General features: G+C 47.5%; 1 protein-coding gene across 8 annotated transcripts in view; it reads left to right on the forward strand.

The window, feature by feature from the left end:
* The first annotated feature begins 9,058 nt into the window (after positions 1–9,058).
* COL16A1 (collagen type XVI alpha 1 chain) overlaps positions 9,059–13,791 on the forward strand; it is a 706,769-nt gene continuing 702,036 nt past the window's right edge. For all 8 annotated transcript variants that reach the window (XM_069622515.1, XM_069622517.1, XM_069622520.1 and 5 more), the window contains exon 1: positions 9,059–9,514. The gene's annotated coding sequence lies outside the window, so the exon portion shown is untranslated. The remainder of the gene's footprint in view (positions 9,515–13,791) is intronic.

The raw sequence follows: 13,791 nt of genomic DNA on the forward strand, positions 1-13,791 counted from the left end.
TTTGACTAGTGAAAACAGACCTCTGTACGTAGGCGAACCTGTCTATTTTGTTTGCGGTAATGTGGCATTTCCATGGTTGCCCAGGGATTGGCAAGGAACCTGCTATTTAGGGATTCTACTACCTGGGGATTGTATTGCTAGTACTGCAGATGTTTCGAAAACTCGTCCACAACGAGGTGTGAAAGGGGATACTCCAGCGCAGACTCTAGGAGATATCATGAAATCCTTTGTGCCATTTTTTGGGCAAATTACGAATTCAGAAGATATCAGGGGAAAAGCGAGAGTATTGGAGAGAACCATCAATCGGACCACTGACATACTCTATAATATGACGTTAGAACAGAAAGCGATAAGATTAGTGGCTCTTCAGAACCGGATGGCATTAGATGTCATTCTGGGCGAACGTGGAGGAGTATGTAAATTAGTGGGGTCCGCTTGCTGCATTTACGTACCAGATTCCTCTCTGACGATCTTTAGGGCTATCCAAAATCTACATGTTCTTAGTTCAGAAGTATGTGTTCCCGAGGGGAACTGGGAACTTAGTGCATGGTTTTGGGACCTCCTACGGTCATGGGGATGGAAGTTGTTCTCGGCCCTGCTGATTATCTTGGGAAGTTTTCTGTTTCTTTGCTGTTGTATACAGTGTCTCCCTGGTATATGCTCAGTATTAGGGGGATGTTGCGCGCAATCAACAAGTGTACTAGGGCATAAAATATACGCCCTAGAGAAGGTTTCCAAAGAGTATGTGTTAAAAGAAACTCTGGTGTCAGATCTAATGGCAATAGATATGTCGGACAATGATTCGGGATGTATAGATGTTGAAATGTGGAGTTAGTCGCAAAGTGATTGAAGGTAGTTTAGCGCTTGGCATAGGCCAAAAGGAGGGTTTGTTAGAACTGATATAATATTGTTTCGTCCTCATCGTATATCTTGGCCTATGCCCAGTCGCTTTGTGAAGAAACCCGTATTAGAAGGTCGTGACCTCAAGTGAATCAAGCCTCCATTTTAGGTTAGAACCGCCATTTTAGTTTTTGTACAAAGTCACCCTGTAGTCTAAAATGCCCGTCTCGTGTGCTCTTGTTCTTGCCTTAACCTCTTCAACCTCTGTAGAAGGGTTAATGTCCAACCTGCCTTCAGGCTACATGTTAGGGTCATGTAGACCTTGTCCTTTGTTGACCTCGGGATCTGGGGATTACTTGAATTAGCAAATGTTAAACTACAAGTATACAAGAACAGTAATGCTATCCAAATACGATATGCAAAACATTTGTTTGACCTGTATTAAAACGATACGTAAAGAGTGTAACGATAAATTAAAGAATAATACAGTGTGTTAGTAAATGTATTCAAAAGTAAACCGCATGCACGAGATATGTAAATTAGGAAAGTGAACCTCGCGCGACCCTAGCCCAATGTATTATTAACTTCTAAGAGGCTGGACATCATTATAACAAACTGTATAAATACGCTGATGTCCAGCTAGCAAATTCTGCTCACTGCTCACATTGAACCCTGCTGGTGATCTATGTGATATATTGACAGCCAAATAGCTATTTGTGTACTCTGTTCAATACTGTTCAGTTTTGTAATAAAGATTCTGGGAATCTTTACAAGCCTGTGTCAGTGTATTTTCCTTTGCTTGGTGTAACAGCCGTAATATTGTTTTTTTTGTATTCCACAGCTTGGTATAAAGCATAAGTTCTCATCGGCGTATCATAGGAAGGTAATGGTCGTTGTGAGAGGCTCAACGGCTTGCTAAAGGAAAGGATAGCCAAATTGAAGCTTACTCTAAAGAACGGATGGTTGCACTGCCTTCCACTGGCATTGTATGCTCTTCGGAACCAAACAGGCTCAGACCATCATCTGACGCCGCCCGAGGAAGAAGAATGAACACACCCCTTACCCCACGAAATAGAGCTAGATGTGATGCCCAGTCAACTCGAGTGGTCCTGAGAACCGAATTGTCGGAATACCTGAACTGCATGACATCATGCCTTCTTATTGTTTCAGACCAAGTACAGCGACAACGAAAAGGGTGCAGCACAACACGAGGCGCAGAAGGAGGTGCTGAAACAGACACAGTTCAAGGTCTATGTGCATCAATCATCTTCCCGGGTGATGCCGTGTTGGTAAAGAACCACACAAGAAAAAGGTGGGACGAGCCAAGATTCAACGGCCCTTTCATTTTCAAGGACTGCACTCCATCAGCAGTTAAATTACAAGGCAGGTGAGCATGGATCTTACTTAATGACATTAAACCCTATATCGGTGAGATCCCTCTAGCTGCACCCCACCACGAAGAAATCACAGACAACGGGGAAGAACCTCAGCACGTGCAGACGAGATCCATGACGAGGAAGAAGGAAGCATGAGCAGCAAAGCCAAGACAAAAGAACTCTGTTTGAAAATTGTTGCTTTAAACTGGACATTTCCGCTAAGCAAAAAAGGGATAAGGACATAATTGACACTCTGTGGATATAAGTTGCAGGGTGAAGAAGATAATTGCGCATCTAAGCCACAACACACAGATGATACGAACTTTTGAATCAAGCCATACTTAAGCATTGTTGAAAAACAAAACTCTGAGAGACTGTGAGCAAAGACTTTCCGTGTAAGATCATAAAACAGGTCCTGAAGCAACCAACACCAAGACTTTGCTTCGCAGAATTCATGGTATCTCCCAGCATAAAATTTCACATGGGATGTACTCACCTACTTGTAGTTAGTGGTATTATCATATCCGTCACTTATAGGGAGAGTAACCTGTGTCACAGACTTTGTTCGAGATCCTGCTAACAAGAAAGTAATCCGGCAACCATTGACTGTCATCGCGGAAGCCTTCACTGAGCTGCCCGAATACAATGATAAGGACACAAATGCTTCCACCACAAGTGATCATAGATGAAATCACGTACACGCTTATCTTTCATATCATAGAGGAGTGCCCAGGACTCGTCGGGAGAACCACGGACACACTCACGTACATTAGAGATCCAAGAAACACTGAACATTTGAACCAACTGTGGATCAAGCTCAACTACGTAGTGGCTATTCACACAGCAGGAAAGTGTAAAGACCGTTTATGTCAAAAGAAAGGCCTATGATCTAGAAACCAGCAAAGCAGGACAATGTCCCTGTCACCCGAGGACAGCCGGCTGGCTCACAATGTCCTCTTCCGTCTAGTCACTGACTATCCAGAAATAGTGGGGAGACCTGCCGAGGTTGACGTCATCACCTTCATCAGAGATCCAGCCAATGTTGCACACATGGGAACACTTCTCCATGGGATCATGCTCCAAGTGGAGCTGTCCAACTAATAACGAGAATATCTACAGAGATTCCAGTCAAACCTTTCCACCGAGGGACAGATCCAAGAGACAGAGACACAACACTGTTCCTCATCTTTCCGCCGAGGGACAGATCGAGGGGACAGAGACAAAGTTCTTCATCTTTCTGTCGTGGGACAGATCCAAAAGAGCAGAGACGAGAACTTCACCGTTTTGTTTTATTTATATTTTTGTTTTCATTTTTATTTTTATTTTTGTTTAATTTTGAGTGATACCACTTTTTCCATTTTTCTGCATTTGAACAGGTACCAGTATGTCCTCAGGACTGAAGCAGATTCGGGGAGTGCATTGAGAACTTACGTATTTTGAATATGCATAATGAATGTGATGTACCAAAGGTGTTAGTCTAATCTTTTTCTATAACCCAGTATGACAACTATTTCACATAACCAGAGACAATCGTTCACCACAAGAGGGGGACACTCGAGAAGCACTTGACACTTTATGATATAAATCTTTTGAGAAACAAGAACGGAGTAAGTGGAAAAAAAAAGAAACACTGACAATTGACTCATGATTGAAATGGGGGCCCAGAACAGTAACTTGGTCTTCCCACAAACAGAGGGGCACCCACGCTTCCCAGGAGGAAAATGCTGCAAGCTGTCGTACCGATCAATCATATGCATATGCATAGTAATTATAATTGTTTTTCTGTGATTAACAATCAGAACTGCATTTTTCATTGGTGGACGAAGTGTCCCAATTTCAGTGCATCCACCGGATAAGGTACGCATTAGTCCCACAAATGCCCCTAGACCCTATATAGTAATTCCAGTCCCAAGAAAATCTGATGGTAAAGTAAACAACCTAAAATGTAATGTAATTTGCAGTGATTCATACACACTCGAGGTAATGAATGAAGAGAAAAGCTGGAGACAGGGTCAGCGCGAAATGAATGAAAATGTAGCACTGACCACTACACGCACACAAACGCTGCATGCACACGAACAAGGGCAAGTATCAATGGCTCCAGAACCCCAAATGATGGCAACAGGAAGTACGAGACTGCCTACCAAACAATCGGTCCCAGAAAATAGTGGAAGTGACCAAGAAGAAGCAAGTGAAAGACCAACTAAGGAAGACATAACAAAAGCCCTCAAGAAGACGGAGGCTGCTACAAGAGAATTTACTGCAAAGACACATATGCTGATAGATCATTTATTCCCGTTTATAGCTAAAGCAAAGAAACTACACGAGGAGCTGAAAAATGAAACTACAGAGACTAGAGTGACAAGCATACCAGTTCCAACGAAAACGGCAAACACCAGGCCCACGATATGACCTTACGTTGAGCCGATGACAAACGGATGGTGGATGAAGGCACTCTATGAAAAAATACAAGAGGAGAAGAAAAGAAATGCAAAACCGCCTCTTATCACAGCGATACAGACAATGAAACCTGCTTCACCAACAAGCATGCCTGAGAGTCCTCTAGCAAGGAAAAGACACACCAACAAATTTGCAGATGTAGTTATGGCTAACTACAGAAAGACACTAAGAATTAAGAGAAGCCCACATGAAGATAACAATGAACTGAACGAGAACCTGGACAGCACAGCACATCTAGGAAATAACATTTGGTACCAACACATGAAAGAGGTCGGAAGAAGTGAGGCTGAAGGAGAATGCTACGTCTGTGCACTCCTACCATACAGCATGGGAAAATCCAAGATCTTCGTAGCTATAGAAATTGATGTCCCGACCGCACACTGTTTGTCACACGTAGAGGACAGTTTATGGGAAGAGATGCCTCATTGATATGGACAACAGAAACAGCATATCCTGATGAAGATGACTATATCCAGGACATTAAGACAAGAAACAGAGCCCATACCAGGAATCACGTGCTCAGGTATGCAAAGCCAGAAGCGCAAGGAGCAGGAACAAGATGGGAGATAAACCCGAGACTAAACGTCCAAGGAAAGACTCCAGAAGAAGACCAAATTTGGAAGAATAGAGGCCAGATGCAGATTTGGGGAACAGTGCTTTCTCCAAACGGATGGGAGAAAGGAGTAGTGATATGCTGAGCATGGATGGTCCTTGGAGCCTGCAAGGAAGCAAAGGAAAACTCACAAAAACTGTGCAAACCTTGATGGCCAAAGTTGGTGAAGTTGCTAATGTGGGTCGAAGACAGAGGAGGACCCCTGCAGATAGTGCCACTGGAAAGCCAAAATTGTGCTTCAAGAGCAGTGGTATGAGGAAGATGGGAGAAAATCAAAACTGCGAACGAATCTTTGAAGTTCCCGGAATGACTCAGGGAACCGCAGTAATTATGGACCATTACTGAGCATGTGAATACAAAGCATACATAAGGCTGCCGAACAACTGGGGAGGCATATGCACGATAGTGAACGTCCACGTTCCTGCAATAGTAATCCCGAAAAGTGACCTGACTATGGACAGTTTCCCGAAAGCACATGCTCACCTAAGGAAGAGGAAGTCTGCGGGACTGGTATCCCGAATGAAGAGGGAAAATTAATTTTCTGCCAAATTGGAAGAAGCATTTTATGCAATCCCATACGAACACAGGCTGTTTAGCCTCACCTCATCAGTATTCACAACAATACTCCACAACAATACTGCCACATATCCAAGTTGGAGTAAATACGAAATGGTTGCAGATAACCAGTGGGAGTTATTGCAGACCATCAACACCACCATAAAAGGATTCAACGCAATCAAAGAAGAATTGAGAGCAATCCAATTGATGACCCTCCAGAACAGATATGTACTAGACATGATCACAGCGATGGATGGGGGTGTTTGCGCAAACATTGGAGAATCATGTTGCACGTTTACACCTTCGCATGACGAAGAAAATGAAACTTTAACTGAAGCCATAAGTATGCTGACAAACCTGCAGAACCAGATGATCAATGAAACTGACGAGGTTGATGACAACAGCTGGTTTGGAACACTATTTCTACGGGTCCCACAATGGATGGCAGACATATTCAAAATTCTGGGAGCCCTGCTAGTAATGATACTACTAGGATTTTGTGTTATCAAGATAATTGTCACACAACGCCGGAAGACTGCGAAGAAAGCCATTGCAATGAAGATCGTGGTCGATGTCAAACCAGGATGGAAGCCCAGAGACCTGACTGATGAAGAAATCAGAGACTGTGTGAGGGCTCGTGAATTTGCGCCAGAAGGAACAAAGTTTGTGTATCCCAGAAAACGACGAAGGTACGAAGTGAAGTGGATCTATTGCAGCCCAAATGAACAATGTCAGCTCATGACATGGAACAAAGACGAACATGTAAAAACAGCAGGAAGTTTGAAAGGAGTAATAAAAACATGGACTCCAAAGATAAATACACACCATTGTGTAGAAACTCAGAAGAGGATGAACAAGAAGCAGAAAAGCGAAATAAGACAAACCCAAAGGAGGATGCAGAAGTGGTTGATGAACCGACCAGAGTGGGGAGTGTAGAGGATGTCGCAGACATAGCATACACCCCAGCCCCACAGTTTGAGGTACCAGGAACAGACTCGCCAAGGTACGTGACGTACGAGGAGCAATTGAACCAACAGAGAGCTGCACTGAGCCTATGCCCAGTGCCCATCAGAAGAGCAATACCTGTTGAATTGCCTATAACCAGACAACCATGGGCAGCTCAGTACCCACTGAGACAACTGTACCAGCAGTTGACACGAAAGGAAGACTACTTACAAACTATCCCGGAAGAGACCCAAAGAGTCTTAATGGAGGGCAAATGGTGATGACATAAGAGCCCAGACAGACGTACAGATGAACATACACGACGAACGAAAGATGACACACAAGGGCGAAATACAAAGAATAACGATGTAATGGTTGTATAAGAAGAAACGATGTTGATACATAAAGAGACGTAAGGAAACGTAGCTGTGAAGCAAGATGGAAGTCTTCAACCAGCTAACGCTTGTAAAAATAGGCTTGGAACGCACAAAGCTAAGAAACCGGAACTGCTTGCATTGCTTAGTAGAAGAATAGAGCGGCATGTGCCAATTATATATCTACATCAATGAAGCACAGTATACAACTGCGACTCCATTTTGTAAAAGCAGAATTAAACCCAGGCAGCAAAGGGCTAACAAGGCCAAGATTCATATTCCAGCTAAAGCCAAAGGAAAGAGTGGAATTGAAACTCAGTAAGAAGCAGCTCATGCCTGGGAATTTGAGGTCAACCTTAGGAAGGTAGGAGAGCGGCAGCCTCAGAGAATCGAAACTTCAGAGCATACCAGCCAGCCATTGAAGGTCGAGATAAAGGGGCCCCAGGCAGGTGGCGCGGCTACGGGAGAATCAAGTACACAAATACAAGGAAAATGAAGCAGATTCACGGTGAAGAGACACGTGACCAACCAAGGGCGAAGAGGTACCAACGTCTGATGTCACCCAGAACCCGAGGATGCCATAACTTTCTCAGATAAGAAGCTACAGTTTCGAGGCCATCCTCAGCCAACTAATTGACACATAGCCCTAAAAGTACTGATTGATGGATGGGAGGCAGGGTGAATCTAGGGGCACTCCGCATCTGGGTGTCCAGTCAAGTGGAGATTTATGCCTAGGGGTGTAACCCACCCAATCACAATGGACCAAATAATCTAGGGTCCCATAGCTTGTAGAACCAATAAGACGTCGTAGTCGTAGTGACGTCTATCATGAGTGATGTAGAGGGATAGGTGTAGCCGCCCACGCGATAAGAGTTATCCAATCCTCACGCCCTGTTACCATATACAGATCTAGCACCTATACTTAAGTTACTTTTTCCAACCAATAAGATTGCATGTCAAACTTATGAGTGTTACACGTCAATGATGACGAGAATTTACTATAAAAGTTACTGTTTGCATGAAGAATGTGGAAGTTGAAGCGAGACAGGCGATCGCATCACTGCTGATTTCCATTTGTTTCCCCATTTTTTGTAGTTGTCATTAAACAGACTTCCCTTTGCCAAACCTTTGAGTTGTCCTTATTGAATTGTGTCGGAGTACGAGAATCCTGCACCCCCATCCTCCTCAGGGTGCAGCTATCTTGTCCTATCTTGTCTTACAGGTACTCGAGGGTGAGTTTTGACCTATGGGCCCGTCAGAGGACGCTATGCCTCCTGTACACAGTAAAGTCACCTCCTGCGGTGCCACTTCTCATGACATCACCTGTCCCTCCTTCCTCTCAAACCCATGTTGGGGGCTGTGGCCGCCATTGTCCTCGTTTCGTGTGATATGAACAGTTATGATGGATTGAATTCAAGCCCTTTAAGAGCTGACCTCGTGAGGGAAATGAAGATATATTCCAAGAGGAACCACTGGATAGGCCACAGAGACTATATGGCTGACTCTGCCCCAACCCCATAGTTCCTTCGTGGACTCTGCCATGCCACGGGACGCTGGCTCGCCGTGGCTCAGGTCGGAAGTGAACACGGCCCAGCCCCCCTTCAGGACTTTGCAGAGACAGTTGGGGGATTACAATGGCTGTTGCTTTTAAACTCTCTCCTCCGGGGACTCCGCCGCCTCCGCCCGGCCGCCTGGATGCACTCCCTGCCCGGCCCATCCGTGATTTATGGAACAGGTTGCGCTCTCTCTTTTTATGGAAATTGCTGAATGTGGAACATTTATTTTCCACCAATGAACTTGAGGAATTGTCCCACCAAGAAATTTGAGGAGACAGCCAATGAGTGAGGTCGAGGCCGGGGTGGTGGAGAGGAGGAGTGGGGGGGCAGGCACTAGTTTCTGCAAGCAGCCCGGCCGGCACGGATTTCTCTGCCTGACTCCCGAGGAAGCCTGCGAGCTGGAGAGGGAGGCAGAGTCTGGCATTCCCGGCCCCCAGCCCCAGGCTCGGCTTCCTGCCCCAGCTGAGTCTGATTACATCTCTTGGCATTCCAGCGCCGTCTCCCGGCCCCCGAGTCATCCAGCGAGCAGGCTGAAGGCAGCTCAGACAGGACCAGCGCGGGGGCAGATCTGAGCGCATCGGAGGGGCACTGCCCACCTACCTACCACACCAGGGCCCGGCAGCGTCTAGAGCACCCCTCACTCCTGACCTCTGGGGTTAGGGCCCAGGAGGACTACGGAGAAGGGGGCACTGCCCCACAAGTCAAGGGCTGCTTCCACCTGGAGGAGAAGACACCAGTCCCTGTCCCCAGCATGCCCAGTGCCCATCTGTGACCAGTTGAACGGGCAGGAAGGTAAGAGCAGCACCACTTATACCCACAAGGTCTGAAGGCCCGGCCACTTCTGGCTGGGCTTCTGGGCACTCGCTGGGCAGAGCTTTTATGATGCTGGTAACTCTCGTGACGTCTGCCAGGGATGAGCTCATCCAGCAAGTTACTTAGGCTGCATGGGCACTCGTGACACACATGAAGGGCTACCCATTACTCTTGGGCACTTTTTAAAGAAATGAAGGGTTGCCTGTGGCTTCTTGGCACATATGACTGACACGAAGGGCTCTACACAGCTCCTTGGCATCTCCCACAGGAATGAAAGCCTGCCCGTGTCTTCTTGGCACTCCAGAAAGACATGCATGGCGCGTCATAGCTCCTGGCACACCTGGCAGAATGTACCGACTGCTCGTTGCTCCTGGGCACATCTTAACTACACGAAGGGTGTCATGATTAGCTGCGAGACCCACCTGACAGAAAGGGAACAATCCAGGCAACTCCTGGGCACATCTGGGAATACTCGGGCCCAAGTAGCTCGCGGGTTCATCTAGCTGCAGACTCTACGATAACCGCTGGGCACATCTGCCAGACTTCATGGTCTTCACATAACACCTGGGCACATCTGACAGAAATGAAGGGCTAGTCCTTGGTATATATGATAAAAAATGAAGGGGTCCCATTGGCCCCTGGGCACATCTGGGAATACTCGGGTTCGGGTAGCTCGCGGGTTCATCTAGCAGAACACTAAGATAACCGCTGGGCACATCTGGATGACTCCATGGTCTTCACATAACCTACGGGCACATCTGGCAGAAATGAAGGGCAGGTCCGTGGTGTATATGATAGAAATGAAGGGGTCCCCTTGGCCCCTGGGCACATGTGTGAGAAATGAAGGGCTGTACGTGACCCCTGGGCACACTGGGGGGCATTCTAAGGCTGCGGGTATCTCCTGTGCTCATCTAGCAGAACTCAGGGGCAGGGTTAACTCATCTGTATACCACTGGGAACATCTGGAAGAGAGCATGGTATTCAGGCAACATCTGGGTATATCTAGCAGGACTGGGCGACCACTGATAACGCGTGGGCATGGTTGACAGATTTCTTAGGATGTCAGTAACTCCTGTGACGTCTGCGGAGGTGCACAGATGCGGGTAATTCTCTGGCGCATCTGGCAGAGTTCTGAGGATGTCAGTAACTCCTGTGACATCTGGTAGCGATGCACGTAACTCTCTGGCACATCTGGCAGAGTTCTCAGGATGTCAGTAACTCCTGTGACATCTGGCAGAGGTTCATGGATGCAGGTAATTCTCTGGCACATCTGGCAGAGTTCTCAGGATGTCAGTAACTCCTGTGACATCTGGTAGCGATGCATGTAACTCTCTGGCACATCTGGCAGAGTTCTCAGGATGTCAGTAACCCCTGTGACATCTGGCAGAGGTTCATGGATGCAGGTAATTCTCTGGCACATCTGGCAGGGTTCTGAGGATGTCAGTAACTCCTGTGACATCTGGTAGCGATGCACGTAAGTCTCTGGCACATCTGGCAGAGTTCTCAGGATGTCAGTAACTCCTGTGACATCTGGTAGCGATGCAGGTACCTCTCTGGCACATCTGGCAGAGTTCTGGGGATTTCATAACTCCTGTGACATCTGGCAGAGGTTCATGGATGCAGGTAATTCTCTGGCACATCTGGCAGAGTTCTGAGGATGTCAGTAACTCCTGTGACATCTGGTAGCGATGCAGGTACCTCTCTGGCACATCTGGCAGAGTTCTGGGGATTTCATAACTCCTGTGACATCTGGCAGAGGTTCATGAATGCAGGTAATTCTCTGGCACATCTGGCAGAGTTCTGAGGATGTCAGTAACTCCTGTGACATCTGATAATGATGCAGGTAACTCTCTGGCACATCCGGCAGAGTTCTCAGGATGTCAGTAACTCCTGTGACATCTGGCAGAGTTCACGGATTAACTCTGGAACACCTGGCAGATGTCTGAGGATGTTAGTTACTCCTGTGACATCTGGAAAAGGTGCCCGGATGGAGGTAACTCTCTGGCACATCTGGCAAAGCTCTGGGGATATCAGTAACTCATGTGACATCTGGTAGAGATGGAGGTAACTTTCTGGCACGTCTGGCAGAGTTCTCATGGTGTCAGTAACTCCTGTGACATCTGGCAGATATGCAGGTAACTCTCTGGCACACCTCTTAAAGTTATCAGGGTATCAGTAACTCCTGTGAAAGCTGGCAGAGGTGCACGGATGCAAGCAATTCTCTGGCACATCTGGTAGAGTTCCCAGGCTGCAGGTAGACCGTGTGCAAATCTGCCAGAATGTGTAGGCTTCACGTGGCTCCTCGTCACATCTGGCAGATCCCTTTAGCTGACATCACCTCCTATGCACCCCAGATAATGTTCTTCAGCTTCCAGGCACTTGTTGGCACAACTAGAAGCGTTCCTAGGGTACTGATGATTGCTGCAACATCTGGAGGGCACTTAACCTCTATGTAAATCCTGGGGAAATGTGCCAGATTTCATCTGCTGCAGATAACTACTGGACCATCTAGCAGAACCCTTAGGTTGCAGGCACATCCTGGGGATATGTGCCAGATTCCATGTGCTGCAGATAACTGCTGGGCCATCTAGTAGAGCCCCTAGGTTGCAGATAAATCCTGGGGATATGTGCCAGATTCCATGTGCTGCAGATAACTGCCGGGCCATCTAGCAGGGCTCTTAGGTTGCAGGTAAATCCTGGGGATATGTGGCAGATTCCATGTGCTGCAGATAACTGCTGGGCCATCTAGCAGAGCCCTTAGGTTGCAGGTAAATCCTGGGGATATGCGCCAGATTCCATGTGCTGCAGATAACTGCTGGGCAATCTGGCAGAGCCCCTAGGTTGCAGGTTAATCCTGGGCATATCTGGTACAGATACTGATATGCATGTAACACCTGGCCGCTTCTGGCAGTGCACTTTGGTTATGGGTGCCTGGCAGTGTTATTTGGGTTTAAAACACTGCTCGTACACACCTGGCATAGTCTTCCAGGTACTACAAAGTCCTATGAGAACCTGTCAGTATTCCTTGGGTACGGGAGAGTCCTATGAGCACCTGGCCATACTCTTTGGGTACGGGAGAGTCCTATGAGCACCTGACCGTACTCTTTGGGTACGGGAAAGTCCTATGAGCACCTGGCTGTACTCTTTGGGTACGGGAGAGTCCTATGAGCACCTAGTAGTATTCTTTGGGAACAGGAAAGTCCTATGAGCACCTGGCCATATTATTTGGGTACGGGAACGTCCTATGAGCACCTGGCCGTACTCTTTGGTTATGGGAAAGTCCTATGAGCACCTGGCCGTACTCTTTGGGTACAGGAGAGTCCTATGAGCACCTGGCCATACTCTTTGGGTACGGGAGAGTCCTATGAGCACCTGGCCGTACTCTTTGGGAACGGGAGAGTCCTATGAGCACCTGGCCGTACTCTTTGGGTACAGGAGAGTCCTATGAGCACCTGGCCGTACTCTTTGGGTACGGGAGAGTCCTATGAGCACCTGGCCATACTCTTTGGGTACGGGAGAGTCCTATGAGCACCTGGCCGTACTCTTTGGGAACGGGAGAGTCCTATGAGCACCTGGCCGTACTCTTTGGGTACAGGAGAGTCCTATGAGCACCTGGCCGTACTCTTTGGGTACGGGAGAGTCCTATGAGCACCTGGCCATACTCTTTGGGTACGGGAGAGTCCTATGAGCACCTGGCCGTACTCTTTGGGTACGGGAAAGTCCTATGAGCACCTGGCAGTACTCTTTGGATACGGGAGAGTCCTATGAGCACCTAGTAGTATTCTTAGTCCTATGAACACCTGGTAGTATTCTTTGGGTACGGGAAAGTCCTATGAGCACCTGGCCATACTCTTTGGGTACGGGAGAGTCCTATGAGCACCTGGTCGTACTCTTTGGTATGGGAGAGTCCTCTGAGCGTCTGCCAGTATTCTTTGCTTACGGGTAGCTTCTGCAGGCTTCCCTCTGACTGTGTACCAAAGCCTGGTCCTCGAAAGTACAGGGCGACTTGCTACGCCCTGAGTACAGGCTGCCCTGCTCCTGCCACGGGGGGCTTCGTGGGTCTCGCGGATTGCGTGCACGGCAGTGTATGGCCTGTTCAACATTGCATGCCACCCTTTCATGGTGGGTGCCTTGGTGCCAGGCTGCCTCTCCATAGACACATTGAAAGGAGTTCTACGTGCCCACCTGTAGCCCAGCAGCATGCTGAAGCAAAGGGCACACGGATGGCATCAGTGCTACACTGATTATGTACAGAA

The sequence above is a fragment of the Ambystoma mexicanum genome, chromosome 11 (assembly GCF_040938575.1).
Source record: "Ambystoma mexicanum isolate Mex_15411 chromosome 11, UKY_AmexF1_1, whole genome shotgun sequence".
In the NCBI taxonomy this organism is placed as follows: Eukaryota; Metazoa; Chordata; class Amphibia; order Caudata; family Ambystomatidae; genus Ambystoma; species Ambystoma mexicanum.